General features: G+C 38.3%; 1 long non-coding RNA gene across 1 annotated transcript; it reads left to right on the plus strand.

The window, feature by feature from the left end:
* Positions 1 to 10,931: 10,931 nt before the first annotated feature.
* LOC148768003 (uncharacterized) lies at positions 10,932 to 12,737 on the plus strand. Its single transcript, XR_016033618.1, has 5 exons — positions 10,932 to 11,382; positions 11,708 to 11,770; positions 11,861 to 11,925; positions 12,053 to 12,178; positions 12,480 to 12,737. It is a non-coding gene; the product is annotated as an uncharacterized LOC148768003 (long non-coding RNA).
* Positions 12,738 to 23,902: the final 11,165 nt, after the last annotated feature.

The raw sequence follows: 23,902 nt of genomic DNA on the forward strand, positions 1-23,902 counted from the left end.
AAGTGGATCACTGCAAAAAAAGACTCCCACAGACGCTCGAGACATTGTCGAGCGAATGTGTGATAATGCCTACCATTGGCCGTCCGAACGAAGTGGTATACAAAAGGTGGCCGGAGTCCACCAACTCGATCCTTTAGCCTCGGTATCAGCACATTTAGCGACCCTTTCAAATCAGGTCACCCAATTATCAGTTCGAGGGCCATATACCAAACGAGCAGCAGCAGCAAGTACTTCGCAAGCCACAAATGACGATTGGGAGCAGGCACACTTTATGAACCACCGATTCAACAACTTCCGGGGAAACAACAATTAGAACCAAAATCCTACTCAATACTACCCGGGAATTCAAAATAACGAGAACTTCTCCTACGGCAATCTACAACCACCTTCCAATTTCAACCATCAAAGAGAGCAATGAGGGCCGACGTATGATAAGCGCCTTCATCGACAAAAATAGGAGATGGAGGGCCTGAAGTCAACAATGAAGAACATGGAAAAACAAATAGGGCAAATCGCCCAACCCATGTCCACAATGGCCAAGGGTGGATTTCCGAGCAATACCGAATTCAATCCAAAAGAAAGTTGTCAAGCCAGAACCAGCCGAAGTGTTTTGCAAATGACCGATCCTCCTTATCCGATAGACGAGTCACCAAGGCCAGCTGTACAACCGCCCCCTGTCGAGCCGGAAATCACCATTTAAGGGAGTAGTACAAAAGAGGATACTAAGCCTAATAATGTTTCTTTTCTTGATAATCCTCCTCTTATGATAAATCCTATTCCTTTTCCAGCAAGACAGAAGAAGAACAAGTTCAAGGATCAATTGAAGAAGTTCATGGAGAAGATCAAACAAATTCGAATCAACATCCCTTTAGCAGAAGCCTTAGAGGTAATGCCAAACTACACAAAGTTCATGAAGGAAGTTCGATCCAAGAAAATTCGGATCGAAGAAGACACACCAGAGACACTCATGGCAACTTGCAGTGCCATTCTTCAGTCGAATCTACCACCGAAAATGAAAGATCCAGGGAGTTACACTATTCCTTGTATTATTGAAAATTCTACTTTCGATAAAGTTTTATGTGATTTGGGGGCAAGTATTAATTTGATGCATATGTCTGTGTTTCTAAAACTGAGCTTAGGAAATTTGAACCGCACTCGCATGACTTTACAACTAGCTTATCGTTCATTGAAATATCCCGATGGGATTGTAGAAGTTGTGCTAGTTAAAGTAGATAAATTCATTTTGCCTGTTGATTTTGTGGTACTTGAAATGCCTGAAGATGATGAAGCACCAATCATTTTAGGTCGTCCATTCTTAGTCACTGGTAAGGCGATGATTGATATGGAATTAGGATCTTTAATGCTTAGGGTAAATGGGGAAGAAGTTGTTTTTAATTTGACAGATGCATTTAAACACTCTGAGCATGTTGAGCATTGTAGTAGAATAGACGTGACCGAGGACTGTGTTTCCTTCTTTTTTGTTTTGTATGAATTATGTGATTCTGTTGAGTACTGCATCGTTAAATCTATTGATTTGTATTCTGCCTCCCCTGAAACTCCTATTGAAAATGATGTGCTTGATTGTGTGTTGTTTCTTGAATGTGCCGAGATTTTAGGCATAGACGAGGTAGGAATCATTCCCGAGATACCAGTTAGTGTGGAAACGGCCCCCGTATAGGAATTGAAACAATTACCGGATTATCTTTGTTATGCTTTTCTTGGAGCAGATAAGACTTATCCTGTGATTATTTCTTCTAGTTTGAGCGAGGCTGAAACAAACACACTGCTGGAGGTCCTTAGAGAATATAGGTCGGCTATAGGTTTGTCTATTGAGGATATTAAGGGAATTAGCCCATCTATTGTTCAACAAAAAATTCTAATGGAAGACGTCTATAAACCGAGAGTCCAACCTCAGAGGCGGTTAAACCCGTCAATGAAAGAGGTAGTCAAAAATAGAAGTCTTAAAACTGTTAGGGGCTCGTATGATTTATGCAATTTCTGACAGTCCGTGGGTCAGTCCGGTGCAGGTTGTGCCAAAAAGGGGTGGGATGACGGTTAGTGTGAATGATAAAAATGCACTTATTCCGTCTAGGATAGTCATTGGGTGACGTGTATGCTTCAATTACCAATTATTGAATGCAACCACTAGAAAAGACCATTTCCCCCTTCCCTTTATCGATCAAATGCTAGACAGGCTAGGAGGTTTCGAGTATTAGTGTTTTCTTGATGGTTATTCGGGGTACAGTCAAATTTCAATCGCCCTAGAAGACCAAGAGAAAACTACTTTTATTTGCCCCTACGGTACTTTTGCATTTCATAGGATGCCTTTCGGTTTGTGTAATGCACCTGCTACCTTTCAACGATGTATGATGTCTATTTTTCATGATATGGTAGAAGAACTCCTTAAGGTGTTTATGGATGATTTTTCTATGTTTGCATCATCTTTCGATCATTGTGTGCACAATCTAGAACTTTTTTTGAAAAGATGTACAGAAACTAACCTTGTTTTAAATTGGGAAAAATGCCATTTAAAGGTTCGTGAAGGTATTGTTCTAGGTCACGAGGTCTCAAAAAAGGGTCTTGAGATGGATAGGGCAAAAATCGAAACGATTGAAAACTTGCCTCCACCGAAAGATGTCAAGGGGGTTAGAAGTTTTTTAGGGCATGCTGGGTTCTACCGTAGATTCATTAAAGACTTTTCGAAAATAGTAAAACCATTATGTCATTTGCTTGAGAAGGAAGCCGTCTTTGATTTTGATTCTGCTTGTTTGCAGGCTTTCACGTTTCTCAAGGAGAAGCTAACCCAGTCACCGATTATGATTACTCCCAATTGGGAGGAACCATTCGAGATCATGTGCGATGTGAGCGACTATGCTGTAGGTGCAGTATTGGGACAAAGGAGGGACAAAATGTTCAAGCCCATCTACTATTCCAGTCTTACACTTGACCAGGCACATAAGAACTATCCAATGACCGAAGAAATGATTGCAGTTATTTTTGCAGTTGACAAGTTCAGACCGTATATTTTGGGCTCTCAGGTGATCATTTACACTGACCACGCAACTATTCAATATCTGTTCGCAAAGAAAGACGCCAAGCCCCGACTCATCAGATGGGTACTACTACTCCAGGAGTTCGACTTGGAAATCAGAGACAAAAAGGGGAGCGAGAATGCGGTAGCAAATCATCTTTCAAGACTCATACTTGACGAAGTTTCAGCCGAAGGAAATATTCAAGAATCATTCCTAGACGAGCAATTGCTCGCCATTAGTACTCACACTCCGTGGTATGCTGATGTGGCCAACTTCTTGGCCAGTGGAATCATACCTGACGATCTATCTTATCACCAAAAGAAAAAATTCCTTCACGATAGTCGTTTCTATCTATGGGATAAGCCGTTGCTTTTCAGAACCGGCCCCGATCGAGTCATCCGAAGATGTGTTCAGGAAACTGAAGTACGTGAGATTCTCACACATTGCCACTCTTCACCTTGTGGCGGGCATCACGGGGAATCTCGCACAGCCGCCAAGGTTCTGCAGTCAGGCTTCTATTGGCCAACACTATTCTGAGATAGTTACGAGTTCGTGAAACGGTGTGATCGATGCCAACGGACAGGGAACCTATCCAACAAAAGCCAAATGCTACTGAACAACGTGCAAGAGGTGGATCTTTTCAATGTTTGGGGCATAGATTTCATGGGACCATTCCCTTATTCGAACGGGAAGTTATACATTCTGCTTGCCGTGGACTACGTGTCCAAATGGGTCGAAGCAATTGCCACCACTGCCAACGATGCTCGTACGGTCCTCAAATTCTTCCACAAGAAAATATTCTCAAGGTTCGGGACACCTAGGGCGATCAATAGCAATGAAGGATCCCACTTCTGCAACAAACTGCTCACTAATCTCACAAACAAGTTGGTGATCCGACACAAAATTGCGCTAGCTTATCATCCGCAAACAAATGGCCTTGTTGAGTTGTCAAACTGAGAAATCAAACAGATTCTAGAGAAGACCTTGAGCACGAACCGAAAAGATTGGGCGTTGAAGCTCGATGATGCACTTTGGGCCTATCGAACCGCATTCAAGACACTGATTAGGATGTCTCCGTACAAACTCGTGTTTGGGAAAGCGTGCCACCTGCCAGTGGAATTGGAGCACCGAGCGTATTGGGCAGTCAAAAAGCTTAATTTTGATCAAACAGCTACCGACGATCATCGATTGCTTCAACTCAACGAAATGGAGGAGTTCAGAAACGATACTTACGAGAATGCCAAGATTTACAAAGAAAAGACGAAAAAGTGGCATGACAAAAGAATTACAAAGAGAGAGTTTGGGGTAGGTCACCAAGTCCTGCTATTCAATTCTCGGCTACGACTATTTCCAGGAAAGCTCAAGTTCCGTTAGTCAGGACCATTCGTAGTCCTGAGCGCAACCCCAGAAGGAGTTATCGAAATATGAGGACGAGACGGTTCATCGTTCAAATTGAATGGGCAAGGAGTTAAGCATTACTACCCGAATGGTGCTCCCGAGCAAGTGGAACGTGTCGCACTAATTTTCTCCCAATAAATCCAAAATAAGTCGAGCCGTCGAATGTAAAACAGGCGCTAAATGGGAGGCATCCCATTGTTGCTCATTTTCTGTCATTTTTCCTTTTGTTCTTGCTTTTGTTTTTGTTTTTAGCCTTTTCTCACATTTTTATATTTTTTTTGGGTTCAACATCTCTATCTCACCCGTTAAGTTTCAATATTTTTGCAGATTAAAGGACCCAGAGCACGATCCAGTATTTCGTATCGCGATCTGGGAGGGGGTCTTACAGTGGGGAAATTGGGGCGGAACCAGATCGCGATCCACACATCCGTATCGCGATCTTGGGTGTTATACAAAACAAAAAAAATTCGAGGATCGAGATCGCGATCCAGCATTTCAGATCGCGATCTGGGGCTGTTACATAGAACAAAAAGGGGTTAGATCCAGATCGCGATCCAGCACTCCGTATCGCGATCTAGGGGGTCTTACAGAAGCTAGAAGTTGCGAACCCAGATCGCGATCCAGCCAACCCGGATCGCGATCTGGGGGGTTTCACAGTAAGTTATAAGGGCAGACCCAAATCGCGATCCAGCCCTCATAGATTGCGATCTGGTGGCAGAAACATTACTTATTCAAAAAATACCCTCTCTTTTTCTCACTTCTTTCTTTTACAAAATTCGAAAACCCCTTTCCCCCAAACCCTAGAACATCAATTCTCTATCAAATTTCATCTTCAAACTTGCATATTCTTAGATTTTCATCAACTATTAACGATTATTGCTTGTTGTTATTGAGAATTGTGGACGAATCTTCAACAAAGGTATGTTCTTGACCCAAATTTTTCAGTTTTGCTTGAATATTCGAATTTCTTCCAATTTTCTTGTTTTGTCCCTTGATTCTTCAATTGTTATTGCTTGTACCTGTATGTGTACTTTTTTTTGGGATTTAAAAGCTTGATTAATTGGTTGAACCAATGTTTAGATATAGGAATTGCCCTATTATACTTAATTTCGAATTTCTTGTGAATTATTGATTTGGTCAAGTTATATTATGCCAATTTTTGCTCGTTGATCGTTATTAATTGTTGTTGTTGTGTTGATTGATGTAGGAGGGTTAGTTTTCGAAAGAAACTAACATTCAATGAATTTCAAAGAACTTGCGCACGCCAAGTGTTCCACGAATTGTCCGAACCAATTCCAAGTTTTATTTTGCACCCTCGTTCACACCATGACTTCAACGACAAACAAACTCCAAAAAACGGGTGAGAATTCCAAGAAAGCCCAACCGAAGGGCAAGGGAAAAGCGCCGGAAAAGAAGAAGGGCAAGGCTCAAGGCAAAAAGAGGGGAGAAGGCTCTTCACACTCGTCTTCACATTCAGAGGGACCAACCGAGCAAGCCATTCCAAGAACCAGTGACGTGCCACTCAACACGGGCGCCCGTGCCTATCAACGCACACTCGTGAAAGAAGTCACTTTCGACGAGCACGACGAAGAAATTTATGTAAATGTCGAAGCCAAGAGCGAGTACATCGACCTCCTGCCACGATCGGTCGTCCCATAACGTGAATTGGATGTGTGCACGATAGGATCCCCTCGGTTGTTAACAACATACAAGAAAGGCATTGGAGAGTACTCGTCGCCAAACCGGGCACCTACAACGAGAATTTGGTCCGGCTCTTCTACGCCAGTGCCGATCAATACAAGGGCTCGGTGGTTTTCATCCGGGGCATGGGAATAATGCTTGGAGAGGAATGATGTTTAGCTCGAAGCTAATGCCAAGAGGAAAGTAAGTATACTTAGCACGAAGCTAATGCCAAAAGGAAAGTAAGAATGCTTAGCATAAGCAAATTCCATAAGGAGAGGAATAATGCTTAGCTCGAAGCTAATGCCAAAGGAAAGTAAGAATGCATAGCACAAGTCAATTCCATAATGAGCGGAATAATACATAGTTCGAAGTTAATACCAAAAGGAAAGTAAGAAAGCTTAGTTAAAATCTAATGATAAAAGGAAAGTAAAAAGGCTTAGCACAAGCTAATTCTATAAGAGAGGAAATAATGCTTACCTCGAAGCTAATGCAAAAAAGAAAGTAAGAATGCTTAGCACAAGAAAATTCCATAAGTAGAGGAATAATTCTTAGCTCAAAGATAATGCCAAAAGGAAAGTAAGAATTCTTAGCCCAAGCTAATTCCATAAGGAGATGAGTAATGTTTAGCTAGAAGCTAATTCCAAAACGATAGTAAGAATACTTAGAAAAAGCTAATTCAATAAGCAGAGAAATAATGATTAGCTCAAAGCTAATACCAAACGGAAGGTAAGAATGCTTAGCTCGAAGCTAATGCCAAAAGGAAAGTAAAAATTCTTACCTCAATAAAAGCTAATGCCAAAAGAAAAGTAAGAATTCTTAGCTCAATAAAAGCTAGTGCCAAAAGGAAATAAGAATGCTTAACACAAGCAAATTTCATAAGTAGAGGAACAATGCTTAGGTCGAAGCTAATGCCAAAAGGAAACTGAGAATGCTTAACTCGAAGCTAATGCCAAAAGAAAAGTAAGAATGTTTAGCACAAGCTAATTCTATAAGGAGAGGAATAATGCTTAGCTCGAAGTTAATGCCTAAAGGAAAGTAAGAATGCTTTCCACAAGCTAATTCCATAAGGAGAGGAATAATGCATAGGTCGAAGCTAATGCCAAAAGGAGAGTAAGAATGCTTAGCTCGAAGCTAATACCAAAAGGAAAGTAAGAATGCTTATCACAACCAAATTCCATAAGGAGAGGAATAATGGTTAGCTCAAACCTAATGCCAAAAAGAATGTAAGAATACTCAGCTCAAAGCTAATGCCAAAAGTAAACAGGAATGCTTAGCACAAACTACTTCCATAAGGAGAGGATGAATGCTTAGCTCGAAGCTAATGCCAAAAGGAAAGTAAGAATGCTTAGAAAAAACTAATTCCATAATAACATGAAAAATGCTTAGCTCAAAGCTAATGCCAAAAGGAAAGTAATAATCCTTAGCTCGAAACTAAAGACAAAAGGAAAGTAAGGAGGCTTTGAAAAAGCTAATCCCATAAGATGAGGAAGAATGCTTAGCTCGAACCTAATGCCAAAAGAAAATTAAGAATGCTTAGCAAAAGCTAATTCCATAAGGAGATGAATAATGCTTAGCTCAAAGCTAATGCCAAAATGATAGTAATAACGCTAAGCTCGAAGCTAATGCCAAGAGGAAAGTAAGAATGCTTAGCTCAATCAAAGCTATATCCAAAACGAAAGTAAGAATACTTAGCAAAAGCTAAGTCCATAAGGAGAGGAGCAATGCTTAGCTCAAAGCTAATGCCAAAAGGAAAATAAGAATGCTTAGCTCAAAGCTAATGCATAAAGGAAAGTAAGAATACTTAGCACAAACTAATTCCATATGGAGAGGAAAATACATAGCTCGAAGTTAATGCCAAAAGGAATGTAAGAATGCTTAGCACATGCTAATTCCATAAGGAGAGGAACCATGCTTAGCTCAAAGCTAATTCCAATATGAAAGTAATAATGCTTAGCTCGAAGCTAATGCCAAAAAGAAAGTAAGAATGCTTTGCTCGAAGCTAATGCCAATCGAAAAGAAAGACTTCTTCGCACAAGCTAATTGCATAAGGAGAGGAACAATTCTTAGCTCAAAGGAAATGCCAATAGGAAAGTTATAGTCCTTAGCTCAAAGCTAATGTCAAAAGGAAAGTAAGAATGCTTAGCTCAAAGTTAATGCCAGACGGAAAGTAAGAATGCTTAGCACAAGCTACTTCCATAAGAAAAAAAATAAAAATAAAAATAAAAAAATAAATAATTTAATCAATAAATAAACAATAAAATAAATAAAAATAAATAAAAATAAATAAATAAATAAATAAATAATATAAATATTAAAAAAAGGGTAATTCCATACGAACATGAATAATGCGCTCGAAGCTAATGCCAAAACGAAAGTAAAAATGCTTAGCACAAGCTAAATCCATATGGAGAGGAATATTGCGTAGATCAAAGATAACGCCCAAAAGAAAAGTAAGAAAGCATAGCTGATAAGTGTTTGTTTTGCACGATTTTTGCTTATGAAATCTTCGAGTTTTAATCTTTGTTCGTGTGAGTTTCGGCTTTATTTGTATATATTATTGTGTTTCTTGTTTTATTTCTATTTCAAGGTTGTATTAGATATTTTCGCCAAGTCGAAGCCATTAGAAAGCAAAACCGAATTTTCAAGCCAATTTTGGGGCCAAGAAACCCAGATCGCGATACAAGAACTGCGTATCGCGATCAGAGGGGTTGTCACAAAACGAAATAGGATCAAGACCCAGATCGTGATCTGACATTCTGGATCGCGATCTGGGGGTTTATACAAAAGACTTTTTGATCAAGATTCAGATCGCGATCCAGCATTCCGTATCGCGATCTGGGGAGTCTCACAGTGCAAATTTGTTGAAGACCCAGATCGCGATACGCATATGTAACACCCCACGTTTTCAAAACACTAAATTTACTAACAGTAAATTTCACATCACTTAAATATTAAATATCTGCTAATAATAGGGCTATACATGAATTATTATGTGCTAAATTAATAGATATCGAATTTTATATGTGACCTTATGTGCGTATGTGTTTACGGATGAATTATACATGCATGCTATAACTTAGCATATTCACACACTCATCACATATGCCATGATACATAATAACTATATATGTGTGTGTAGGGTACCGTGTGTGTGTGTGTTTAAGGGGGGATTATTAAACTTTTAAATAATTATAACAATGATAACTAAGCCTAGCCTAATACCTACTAAGGCTAATCCCACACTCCACCTCAAGCATGCCTATTAGAAGCCCAAGAGTCTCCTTCTCCCTCACACACTTCGGCTCCCTCACCCTCTCTCTCCCTTATCTTCCTCTTTTCTTCAAACCACCGAAACCGCCAAAAACTTGTTGGATGCTAAATACCAACACGCAAGTGCACGTATCGCAAACAAGTAGTAAAGTAGACTCGTGAGAGTCGGATGTCGATCCCACAGGGAATACGCAAATTATTTAATCCTAAGTACCAAATTTTAACAATTACGATTTTTATCCAGCCTACGCAAGTTTGTCAAATTAATTAACTAATTAAATTAAACTAATTAAGAAAGCAATTAAACAAGAGAAAATATCAATATAAAACGGATCTAGGATTTTATCTTCCCCCTATGCGATAATTCTTCACCCAATTAATCTCCTATCATGCAAGTTATGATTCCCGATTATTAACCCAAGACACGAAATTACTCATAACCAGCTGTCGCTGTATTATAAGTCTATTATTCATAAAAGATTCACTATATGTCTATGCAAACCTAGTATGAATAAAGCATTAAATAACAAGTCTCGAAAACGGCTACCTAAGGTATTATCTGTATGTCTACGATAATACATGCAATCAACACACGCATTCTTGAATTGAGGTGATTACGCCGAATTTTGCAAGATAGGCGTTTGAAACAATGAATTCACCTCTAAGGACTTTAATAAACTCGATTCTTATGAGTTCAAAAGTCTCCACTTTTGCTCTTAAGAGAAGGGATCGAGTTTTCAAAACAATTCAACTACTAGTCCTTATTTCTCCCTTCTAATCTCTTCTTCTTCTTTTCTCTCTTTTTTTTTTCTTTTTTTTTTTTGTAATATATATATATATAAAGATGCACATATATATTTCTGTTTTTTTTTTTTCGAAGAAGAAGAAGACCTTATAAGAATTTTCGACCGAACTTCACGGGGTAATTATTCAAGAATCTCCACTTTTCTACCTTCTACATATTGGCTAAAAGAAAGAACACCTTTTCTCCAAGGCTCAAATCAAGGTTCACTAGGCCAAAACTGCATTCTGGCGACGATTTTGTAGCGACGAAAATTAATACCGTCGCACTCTCGCGACGATTATTGCCAAAATTAGTTGCAACACAAAAATCTCCCTTGCAAAAGAAAAATTCTTGCGACGAAATCATGATTTTCGTCGCAAACATGTAAAATGTTTTTTTAATATATGTTTTTTGTCAATCTTTGCGACGATTATGTAATAAACATCGCGAAATTTGGTGAAAAATAAGTTCCCGCTCTTTTTACGACGATTTTAAATGATTCGTCGCATGATTCTAATAATAGTTTTTTTACAAAAATAATTATTGCGACGAAAAGGTAATTTTCGTCGCAATGTGCTTTGGTTTATATATTAAAACAATTTATTGGGACGAATGTGTGAAAACTCGTCGCACAGGAGTTGACAAAATTTACTCGGTTTTCTATTGCGACGAATTAGTTAATGGGATTCGTCGCAATAGTTAAATGTATTTTTATTTTGAAGTACTATTAAACGTCGCAATTCACTGAGCATTACATAAAACCCTAATTTAATTCTTCTCTCTGCCCTTTTCTCTCCGTGACTGATCTTCTCTTTGCCGCCACACCTCGTCCCCACGCTTCACCGCTGCACTTCGAATCTCAGATCCAGCAGTTTGGCAAAGTCACGCAGCCGGTTTCCGGTGGTGAAGAGCGACGCTGCTGGAGAGTTGCCGAGAGACGGGGCGGGTATGCCCGAGATCCGAATCCGGTCGGGTCCCGTCTCTTCACCGCCACGATTCACCGTCTCTTCACCTCCATGGTTCGCTGCCACGATTTGCCGTCTCTTCACCTCCACGATTTGCCGTCTTTTCACCTCCACAATTCGCCGCCACAATTGTACAGGCTGTCATAACCTCGTTCGTCTTCTCCTCGTACACAACCATCTCCCCTTTATCCTTCTCCCTGTGGAACTATCACTTCGTGAATGCTTTTTTCCCTCTCATTCTCTTTACAAGGTAACGAGTTCTTGAATATATAATTGGTTTGAAGGTCCATTAAATCTATAATTGAGTTTTTGCACTCATAGGGTTGTGATATCTATAATTTGATAATATAAAGTACACTCATAGGAATGAATAAATTGGTGGTATGTTGATTATTTAATGTTTTAAGTGTGATAAGATTTTCACTGAAGTCTGCACCAATACATTAGAGTGACTATTTTTTTTATTGTTTTTATTTATTTATAGTTTAATAGTAGAGATTTAAGTAAAATATATATGGTTTGTTCTGGGAGTTTGTTTGGAATTAATTAGAAGCTGCATTTGGTGCATTTGCTAGCATATAAAGAGCTGTAATGTATCAGATGGTGGATGAAGCAGGGAATTGTTTGTAATGACACGGGTATTTTAAACATCAAATCAGCTTTTTTTTTTTTGTCTTTCATGGAGAAATCAGATTCCCTTATGCTAGCAAATTCATTTTTTTATGTAGACAAAGAGAAAATGATGACAAATGAGAACACGATCTTTTCTAGGACAGTGAACACCAAGTCACAGGTATGAGTTTTTTTGAGTAAATTTTCAGCAATATATTTATGTGATGTTTGTTTTTGTTTTTGACACTATGTTATCATAGCATCTACTTCGTCTAAGATGGCTCTGATTTTATTTATGATCTGGCAAGATCTCTGAGTTGGCGTTGGCATAACAGATTTGCTTTTTAAGCTCCAAGGAAAGTATTGATCAAGCTAACTATGTGCGAAGGGATATGTTTCTGAAGGCGCAAGGGATCTACGTGAGAAGCTCTCGGGTAAATTTGTCTCGTATATGAGATCTATCATTTGGTATTTATATGAGCCGCCATATGATGTTTGGTATACATTGTATAAAGTGTTTGGTATCTATTGCGCAGTATTGGGAGTTGTTTTTCGGTATATGCTTATATGTTGAAACTTTTGTTTTATATATGTTTCAAGATAATTTGGGTGTTTTGTATTGCCGCATAGACACTTTGGGTAACTGAGCTTTAGTTGTTACGGTGCCGTATTTTTTGTTTAACTTGTCCTTGTTCATATTTATGGAACACTTATGTACTTATACATTTTTTGCAGGCACAGATGGTAAGAGTTTATTAAGATCAGGTGGATAACTTCAGCAAAGCTTTCAATACCGAGAACGAGCATTTGAGACGACAAAGTCATGTATTTCTCCACAGCAAACTACTTCTAATGAACAATGAATAAAGCATGGATCAATTTTTTTTTTTTTGTTTGTAATGCTACAATATTTTTTTAAGTTTGAGTGTAGTTTCGAATTTGTAGTGTATTTCACTTAATATTTTGATTTTAATGTGATGGAATAAATTTGAATGTGATGTTTTCTTTGACCTAATAGTTAATTTTCTGTTATTAGAATTGGTAATTAATTATTCTAAAGAAAAAGAATTAAAAATCAATTACAGGTTAATTTATTATTTAATATGTCACATAAAAAAAAACTTGCGACGATTTTGTACAACGTTGCAAATAAGTGGGTAAATAATTGCGACCGAAATCATTTTCGTCGCAAATTTGCACAAACCAATTGCGACGTTTTTCGCTCAATCGTCGCAAGATGGCTAGGAGATTTGCGTCGATTGTCAAATTTCGTCGCCTACAAAAATAAATTGGCAAATACGAATTTTTGCGACGAAACATGGAAGCGTCGCAACATTCTGCGACGAAAATAATGTTTCGTAGCAGGCTTTGCGACGAGCCGTTTGGCGACCTTTTTTTGTCTCCGTTGCGACGATTTTATTTCGTCGCAAGTGTTGAATTTTCGTCGCCAATATCCTTTTTTCGTCGCAACTTTTCGTCGCCAGTGTTGTGTTTTGGCCTAGTGGTTCTAAGGATAAATTGGACAAAAATGGTAGGCTTGAAAGGCTCAAACGGTTCAAAGAAGGCCCAAATCATATCCCAAATCACTTACAACCCAACACTTCGTATCATAAATGTCCTAAGATGAGATTTAAAACCGAACAAAGCATGATTTAGCACAAATAAATTCCAAATTTAAAATACAAAACATTCAACCAAAGCAATGCACAAGGTGTGATTCCTAGCAATAATTAACTTCTACGTTCCGTTGAATCGAAAGCTAAACGTATATCTAATCCTTATCACATAAAGCAAGCAATTTCATCATCAAACATTGACCATCTCTCATCATCGTAATTCACCGATGCATCGAACAATTTCTTCTTTTTTTTTTTTTTTTTTTTTTTTTTTTTTTTCAAAGCAAAAAAAATAAAACGGAAATAACAAAACGCAAATAAAGCATGCAAACTAAAAAAAATTAAAACACAAATAAAGCGCACATAAAATAAAACAAGTAGTTAACCACCCCCAAACTTAAAATTCACATTGCCCTCAATATGATTCGCCCGGAGTTTAAGGATAAAAAACACCTTTTTAAGCGTTGGGACCATCATCGGGTTGCTCACCCACTCCACCATGTGTATGAGCATCACCATCCTCCTCATCATCCTCCAATAGCTCGGGTACGGGCGGGGGCACTTTTCTGTCTCTTTCCCTTCTCTCTGGAAGATGATGCTTTGCGCATGCGGCCTCGTTTGTTGGACGCCATAGTTGGGAGAGAGGTTGGAATAGATTCGGTGAGAATTGGTTGACAATCGAACTCAAAATTTGGTTGGAGAAAATTGTCGAACACCTTGTGGGCGTGCCTTGAAAGAGTAGATTTTTTTTGAAAGTTTGGTTCGATTCTCTAGCCTCCCTGTCAATACCAACGCAAAATAAGAATTGGGGAGTGCGTGAGTGAATTATATGTGTGAAATTGAAGAATTTTTGGAAGAGAAATTCAAAAATTCGAAAATTCGTGTGTGGGAGTAAGAGAGAAGGAAAGAGGAGGGTTTAAGAAATAATGGGGGAGAAAATCTAATTTTCGAAAATTTAAACGCCCCCTTTTTAGTTCGGACGGCCGTCCCACATGTTTGCCTATTTCTCGGACGGCCGTCTGAGAATTTGTCGTCGCTCACTGGTTTGGGGACGGCCGTCCCGGTTTTAAGGCTAAAACTCGGACGGCCGTCCAAGGCTACTGGTTCCCTTCTGGTTGTGGGACGGCCGTCCCACTTTAAAGGAACATTTTGGGACGGCCGTCTCAAATGCAGTGCTGCAAAAAAAAAAAAAATTTCTTTTTTTTTTTTAGAAAAATAAAATAAAAACAAAACAAAAAATTTAAAATAACATAAAATAAGAAAAACGAAAGCTCGGGTTGCCTCCCGAGAAGCGCTAAGTTTACAGTCTTCAGCCGGACTTTGTCTGCTTCTTTGTTCAAGCTAACGTGACCGAAGTCATTTGGCAGTTGAATTCCTCTCCCCGAAGATGCTCGTTTGGTTCTTTAGGTGGCCACATCCTCCTTGCACGTTCGTCACCGTTAGCACCCCAACTCTTTTGACTATCTCTCGGAGGAGTTGAATATGAGTCCACACAATAAACGTGCTCCTTCCGATTCCCTTTTCCGCCGTCATCTCCTGCACTCAACGATGCTTTCCCTTGGTCCAAAATTGAAACATCAATTTTTTTATGATTTGTAAAATCCATAAGATCAACAGTAAAACACTCATTATTCTCACAGGGATTTTTATTAGCACAAAAAACATTAAATTTGATTGTTTCATCATGCACTGTCATTGTAAGATCACCACTCGCACAATCAATTAGAGTTTTTGAAGTGGCTAAAAATGGTCTCCCTAAAATAAGGGGTATCTCCCTATCTTCATCTATATCAACCGGGAAGATAAACCGGGAAGATCACCACTGTCATTGTAAGATCACCACTCGCAAAATCAACCGGGAAGATAAATTTGTTCACCTTTACTAGCACATTCTCTAAAATACCTTTTGGGTAAACTAAAGACCTATCGGCTAATTGAAGAGTTATAGCCGTAGGTTCAATCTCACCTAACCCAAGATTTTTATAAGTGGAATAAGGCATAAGATTAATGCTAGCACCTAAATCAATAAGCGATCTAAAATTTTTACCTCCTATAGTACAAGGGATAGTGAACTTACCTGGATCGCCGAGTTTTTGTGGAAGGGGCCGTGTAAGAATTGCACTACATTGTTCCGTGAGTTGGATCATCTCGTTTTCTTGCAATTTCTTCCTCTTTGTCACGAGATCCTTGAGGAACTTCACCCACTTTGGCATCTTTTGAAGGGCTTCAATAAACGGGATATTTATGTGGATTTCCTTCAACTTGTCCAAAAATCTTTGGTAATCGGCATCGAGCTTCTTCTTTATAAGCTTCTGAGGATATGGAATTGGGGGGGCTCGTGACTTCACTGTGGATGATGGTCGCTCTTCATGAGTTGCTTCTTTTTCCACAATCACGCTCGGCTTCTCGATTACCGTGCTTTGCTTCTCTTTTCGTGGGGCTTCCTCCAATTGTCTCCCATTCCTTAAACTCACAGCGTTGCACTGCTCGACGTTGTTCTTCCGAGGATCTTCCGTATTCGATGGCAGTGCTCCCGATGGCCTCGCGGTTAGCTGGGTTGCAAGTTTACCCATTTGTGTTTCCAAATTTTGGATAGAGGCTTGGGTGGTTGTCATAAATTGCGCCAATATATTTGCGAGATCTCCACCTTGAGGTTGAGCTTGAGGCGGATTTTGGAATCCGGGAGCTGGTCGTGAATAATTAGGCGGTTGACCTTGAGGTGGTGCTTGCCTTTGTCCTTGCTGATTTCCTCCCCACCCAAAGTTAGGGTGATCTTTCCATCCCGGATTATACGTGTTGGCGTACGGGTTCCTCTGTTGTCGGTTGGTGTCATGCACATAATTCAGAGACTCCGTTTCTTCTACGCGCTGGTCGGAAACTTGGACTGCATGGACTTGCTGAGTCTGCAAAGCCGCTACTTGCTTCGATAGCTTTTCTAACTGGGCCTTGATTGCAGTGACCCCGTCTAACTCCAAAATTCCTCCCGTCTTGACTGCTCCGCTATTCGACCTATCCGATGCTCGCATGTATTTATTTCTCGCGATTCGCTCCAAAAGCTCGTATGCTTCATCGTAAGTCAAACTCATGAACATTCCTCCAGCTGCAGAGTCGAGCACGGTTCTCGAGTTGTCTTGTAGCCCATCGTAAAAAAATTGCAGTTGGCGCCACTCTTGAAGTCCGTGATTCGGGCACCTCCTTACTAACTGTTTGAACCGCTCCCACGTCTCGAATAATGCTTCACCGGCTTCTTGTATGAAATTTTGAATTTCTCTCCGGATTCTCTCAGTTTTTATTGGGGAGTTATATGTGTTCATGAAAAGTTGTGCTAGCTGGGCCCAAGACGAGATGGAATGCGGTGCGCGAGTTTGTAACCATTCTCGGGTTGCGCCTTGTAAGGAGTGCTTGAACAGGCGGAGTTGCAGTGCTTCGGGCGTTACTCCGTTCATCTTGTGCGAATCACACGTCTCGAGAAAGTTGACCAAGTGGAGATGTGGATCTTCGTGAGCCAATCCGCTGAATAATCCATTGTTTTGGAGCAGAGTTAGGAGTCCCGCTCGAATTTCGAAATTGTTGGCTTCAATGGGGGGCTGCTGGATGCTTGATTGAAACCCATTGAGTGCCGGAACGGTGTACTCATGCAATCTCGTTGACGAGGTGGTGGATTAATTAGCTGGCGTTGGTTTTGCTCGTTGACGATTTCTCCTGCCGCATTCGGTGGGCGCCTTTGGTCACCTTCCCCACGGTTAATCTCTTCTTCCATTGTTGCGGGAGCGTTCTGAGCTAACCTTTGATTTCTCCTGGCTTGCCTAAACGTTCGCTCAATTTCGGGATCGAGAGGTAACAAGCTCGTATCGTGTCCTCTTCGCATAAAAAGTACCTAAAAAATAAAAATAAAATAATTAAATAAAATAAATAAACGGCTGAAGTAAGAAAAATTGCTCAAATTTAATATTAGGATAAATAAATAATTTAGCCGTATTCCCCGGCAACGGCGCCAAAAACTTGTTGGGTGCTAAATACCAACACGCAAGTGCACGTATCGCAAACAAGTAGTAAAGTAGACTCGTGAGAGTCGGATGTCGATCCCACAGGGAATACGCAAATTATTTAATCCTAAGTACCAAATTTTAACAATTACGATTTTTATCCAGCCTACGCAAGTTTGTCAAATTAATTAACTAATTAAATTAAACTAATTAAGAAAGCAATTAAACAAGAGAAAATATCAATATAAAACGGATCTAGGATTTTATCTTCCCCCTATGCGATAATTCTTCACCCAATTAATCTCCTATCATGCAAGTTATGATTCCCGATTATTAACCCAAGACACGAAATTACTCATAACCAGCTGTCGCTGTATTATAAGTCTATTATTCATAAAAGATTCACTATATGTCTATGCAAACCTAGTATGAATAAAGCATTAAATAACAAGTCTCGAAAACGGCTACCTAAGGTATTATCTGTATGTCTACGATAATACATGCAATCAACACACGCATTCGGTGAAAAACTACTCGAAGGCTCTTCTATCCCTGTTCTAATTATTAAAACGATCTGTCAATCAATTCTAACAATAACAAATAGCAACATAAATTAGCTACGTTCATGCGCTAAATAAGATCAAGATAGAAGAAATAATCGAAGAATTAAACTTGCATAAAAGTAGAAAAATAGGTTCGACTTACCACATAGGGTTCCAATAAAATCCTAGAATAAAAACTTAGCTACTCATGTTCTCTACGAAAAGTATAATAAAAATATGAAAAAACATAAAAGCTATGAATAAAAATAAAGAGGAGAACTATGATGAAGATTCGTCAAGTCTTCGTCTTCGTTCTTGTGCTTCTTGATCGCGTGTAGAAAGATGAAAGATAAAGGATAAAAGAAAAAAAGATCCCTAATTGTGTGCCTGACTTGGTCTTATATAGGGTGAAGAAGTTGGGGAAGAAGGCAGTTTCCTTGTGCAATTAAAATCCCTTTTCTGCGCAACTTCGGAGTCTCGGACGGGGGTCCCACGATTTGCACTAAAACTGGGACGGGGGTCCGAGCTTTAAATCTTCAGAATTTTGATTTTTTCACTTTTGGCCCATATTTTCTACAAAATTGCAGTTTTTACCCCATACTTTTCCAATTCTTCAATTTGTACCTAAAATACAATAAATTAACTTTTTAAGCACCAATTATCTTTAAAACAGACCAAAAGCTCAAATAAAAAGGTACAATTAAGTGTATAAATATACACTTAACAATTGTCATCAGCTCCATCAAGCTCGAGCCACCCCCAAAATCAGCAAGATATTTCTCAAACCAAAAGATGAGAATTCCATATCTAACCCTTGCTCTTGAATACTCCAAAAACACTATAAATACATGGTGTCCTTTTCACTAGTGAAAACACCTCTCACATTGAAATCTATACCGTGTCATTCTCCATCAAAGTAGCCTGGTTGAATCTCCATACTTGAAGAGGTAAGGACTGCCATTTGAGTTCTAAATCCCTTCCTTTTTTTTTTTTTTTTTTTTTTTTCCTTCTAACCTTCGGTTTCCTTTGAAGGACCTCAAGAACCTTTCCCTTTCAGCTAGCTTTTGTTTCTTTCTATTTTGAGGTAAGGAATCGAAATCCTTGCTGCAAATGGAGGTATCAAGTATCAAGAAAATAATTTAAAAGACACCCCTCTTTCTTGTTTTATGTTGTTCTTGCATTTAAATGTTCATTTTTGTTAGTTCATATGATTTATATCACTGCATGTATGATCAGAGGTCATAAATGGTGGATTCGAGTTGTGTACTTCAAAGAAATTTTTAGTTATTTCAAAAAATTGTGGAGAGAATCAATTTGGGCAAAGTTTTGGGGTTGCATGTGTAAATCTGCATATTTTCGGGCCAGATCTGTAATTTGTGAGAAGTCAGTTTTATATGGGTTTTCAAAACTGTTTTCTAGCATCTATTGAACGAAAATTTCATATTTAGGGAAGTTTTACAAGAACAAGTGATTTTTGAACTCCTAGTTGTCTTGCACGTATGGATCTAAAGATTTTTGGGGTGAAAAATGTAATTTTCGAAGTTGTTGCACAAATTAACTTTCTAACTTCGTTTTCTGCATATGTTGAACAAAATTTCGGTTTGTTAGGGGTTTTTCATAAAAAGGTGAATTTTGAACTTGTAGTGTGGTTGCATGTGTAAATCGAAAGCTTTTTGGGCCAAATCTACAATTTTTGAGAAGTTAGTTCTATATAGGTTTCCAAAAACTGTTTTCCAGCATTTAGTGAAGCACAATTCCAGTTTTTAAAAGTTTTTGCAAGAAAATGTATTTTTGGAATTTCTAGGGTCTTGCATGTGTAGATCGAGAGAATTTAGGGTGAAATATGTAATTTCCGAAAATTCTGCATAAAGTAATTTCTAAACTTGGTTTTATGCATTTATCGAAATATTCAGACGGGTTAGGGGTTGATTTTCATGAAAATGTGGATTTTGAACTTTTAGGTTAATTGCATGAGTAGGTCTTGAACTTAGGGGTCAAAACTGTAATTTCCAGAAATTAAGGGGCATTGTGCTGAATATTCTAAACGTTCTAAACTGATATGTTTTCTTGATCCTAAATTAATTAGCAAAGAAATTTTGGGGTTAAGTAGCTTAAGGAAATTATAGAAATTAGGTAGGTCTTTAATAGTCTTGTGTTGTGATTGAATTGAGTGCATATGTGGGTGTGCATGCATGAATACATAACTTGATATATGGTGATAATTGATCTTTTGTGTGGTTTGTGATTGTTTGTCACTTGATTGATATTTGTGATTACTTATGGTGGTTCAAATTCCTTATGGGTTGTTGTGGAATATTGGTAACTTTATGTACCCAAACGGGATTCTAAATACTTCAACCATGCCACTTTTGGCATTAAGTGAAATAATTTGGGGAGGTTAATGGAATACTTAGAAAGGATGAGAAAGGATACGGAGGGGCCGGTATTCCAACCATAGGTACTACAGTCGGGTGGTTTGATTCCACCAAAAACGGGCTCAGAATAATCTTCTTATTATCTAAGTAATGAAATTAATTTCTCATCGGATCCGATAAAATGAAAAAGCTTTCTAAAGTTTACGATTTGTAAATCCAAGATATGTGTTTTATACTTACTTTCAATTTAGTTGCATTGAATACAATACGATATACGTAGTAGAACTATATTTTCAAATCTCGGTATCTTTCGAGATCCTTACTGAGCTTTGTTAGCTCATATATATATTCTCCGTTTGCAGGTATTAGTGGTACTAACTCCACCGGATTGTACTAGTCGACGGTTCGAGAAGCCAACTCCGGGTTTTTGCTCGTATGGAGGATCTACTTATAATGCTTGTAATCCTATCTTTTGTGTATATTGCCCTTAGGACAATTACTATTTCCGTAGTAGCTCATGTGTATTATTATCCGTGGTAAAGGAGGATAACTCCCCCGAATATGGACCCCCTTTTTGATATTTATGGTCCATGTATAATATTTCGCTATAAGTAATGGCTATATTATGTTAGATTAATATTTTGTTTTAACTATGGACTCTAATATATTATCATTATGTATGATCATGGTGACACCTATTCCAGATTCTATAAAGGGTTAATAGAGTAGCTGGTGAAAGACTTTTATTTAATTTTATGCGGAAAACTTTAATCACAGAATCTTGAAATCAAATTCAACTTAAGAACATATTCACATAATTGGGATTATCGACATACCGTTCGCCATGGATTCCGATAGAGACGATGAACGATAGCAATCTACAAGCCGAGCCTAGCCAGGCCTCCTTCGAATCTCCTTGAGAACTTTATTCGTAGCGCACCTTCTTCTCTCTATCTCTCTAATATCACAACTCACTAAGTGTTCTGTGATTGATGGAATTCTCAATTGTGTCTGATGGTTGAGGAGAAGAGCTGTGGATTTCTTTTATAGACGAGAGAAGAGGGCCACGATTGATTTGTAACGGCAGAAGACAAATCCCACCCATCATGGTCTTTTACTGCCTTCAACGTTACAAATCAATTACCATAAAATCACCTTAATACCATGATTTGAATTACCCACAATTTAATTAATTAAAATAAAGATTAGTGGACCAAAAATTAAAACGTTTTAAAACGTAAACTAACATTCTCCCACTTCGTCCACTGAATCGATTTAAGAAACATAAGTTTAAAAAATATTTGACTCGGTGGGTTCTTCATACAAAACATTTGACACGTGATCACGATTTTAAAAGAAAATTAAGGTGATTACCATAATAGGTAAATAGAGTACTTTAATACTAGAACTAGTTTGAGTTATTAATGTGAATCATAGTGGTTATATGATTCATTCATCATATTCCCTTCTATGTATCACGCCACTAATAACCCTTACTATTCTAATCCATAATAGCCCCTTTAATTTTGTCTTGTTAGGACAAACCCTGTTAAATCCAAATATAATATGTGCACACATAATTGGAAACAGGAAAACAGAAACATTTCATTAAATAAATTAAGTGTCAATTACATAATCATAACTCATTAAATCATGGATTGCTCAAAAGACCCATTCTAATAACATGTTCCTCATATGTCTTTATAGGCAATCCCTTGGTTAATGGATCAGCAACCATAAGAGTTGTACTTAAATTTTCTATTGACACTTGTTGTTTCTGGACTCTTTCTTTAACAACCAAGTACTTAAGATCCATGTGCTTGGCTCCACTTGAATACTTTCCATTCTTAGAGAAGAAAACGGCTGCGGTGTTATCACAATATATCTTCAAAGGCTTAGCAATTGAGTCAACAGCCTTAAGCCCTAAGATAAAATTTCGCAACCACAGTGCATGACTCGAGGCCTCAAAACATGCTACAAACTCAGCCTCCATTGTGGAAGAAGCAATAATACTTTGCTTTACGCTCTTCCAAGATATTGCTCCACCAGCTAGTAGAAATACAAAGCCCGATGTGGACTTTCTACTATCTACACAACCAGCAAAATCGGAGTCTGAATAACCAATAACCTCTAATTGGTCCGATCTTCTGTAAGTAAGCATGTAATCCTTTGTTCCTTGAAGATACCTCATAACCTTCTTTGCTGCTTTCCAATGTTCTATTCCCGGATTACTTTGATATCTACCAACTACTCCCACTGCATAACTAATATCTGGTCTAGTACACGTCTGTGCATACATCAAACTTCCAACTGCTGATGCATATGGAATCAATTTCATTTTCTCCTTTTCCAAATCATTCTTTGGACATTGCTTTTCACTTAATTTATCACCTTTCGTGATAGGAGCATTAATGGCTGAACAAAACTGCATATTAAATCTTTCAAGAACTCGATTGATATATCCTTTCTGAGACAAGCCTAACAATCCTCGAGATCGATCTCTAAAGATCTCTATCCCAATGACATAATTTGCCTCGCCCATATCAACCATCTTAGAATTCTTGGAAAGATAATTCTTAGTTTCGTGAAGCAAACCAAGATCACTACTTGCTAGTAAAATATCATCCACATACAAGACTAAAAAGATAAACTTGCTCCCACTGACCTTTAGATATATACACTGATCAACAGTGTTTTCCTTAAATCCAAAGGAAGTAATGGTATCATTGAATTTTATATACCATTGTCTAGAAGCTTGTTTAAGTCCATATATGGATTTCTTTAATTTACAAGCCAAGTGTTCCTTTCCTTGTTTTGCAAATCCTTCAGGCTGGTCCATATAGATATCTTCATCTAAATCCCCATTCAGAAAAGCGGTTTTAACGTCCATTTGGTGCAACTCCAAATCATAATGAGCTACAAGAGCCATAACGATTCTAAGAGAGTCTTTCTTAAATACTGGAGAGAAAGTCTCTCTATAATCAATGCCTTCTTTTTGAGTTAAACCTTTGGCCACTAGTCTAGCTTTAAATCTTTCGATATTGCCTTTAGAGTCACGTTTGGTCTTGAAGACCCATCTAAAACCGACTTTCTTACTGTTATTAGGCAATTCGACAAGATCCCAGACACCATTATAGTCCATTGATTTCAACTCTTCATTCATAGCATCAATCCATTTACTAGAATCTTTACTTTTCATGACTTGTGAATATGAAACTGGATCATTTTGAATACCAATATCAAAATCAGATTCTTGTAGATACACCACATAATCATCGGATATGGCAGATTTCCTTTCCCTTTGAGTTTTCCTCAAAGCTACCGGTTGTGGTGGTTCTACAGTATTGCCAATAATAACATCTTCATGAAGTGGTGAATGGAGTGACGAATCATTTGTTTCATCAACCTGCTGTATAGGTTGAAGAGTAACGTTATCTTGAAGGAAATAAGATGGTAAAATATTCACCCTAATTTCCTCAAGTTCTACCTTTCTTGATTCAAGACTCCCACTAACTTCACCATTCTCTAAGAATTTGGCGTTTCCAGTTTCAACTATCCTCGTAGTATGGTTAGGACAATAAAATCTGTACCCTTTAGACTTTAGTGGATAACCAATAAAATATCCAGAAATTGTTCTAG

Source organism: Erythranthe guttata, chromosome 9 (assembly GCF_056151865.1).
Source record: "Erythranthe guttata isolate IM_541 chromosome 9, IM_541, whole genome shotgun sequence".
In the NCBI taxonomy this organism is placed as follows: domain Eukaryota; kingdom Viridiplantae; phylum Streptophyta; class Magnoliopsida; order Lamiales; family Phrymaceae; genus Erythranthe; species Erythranthe guttata.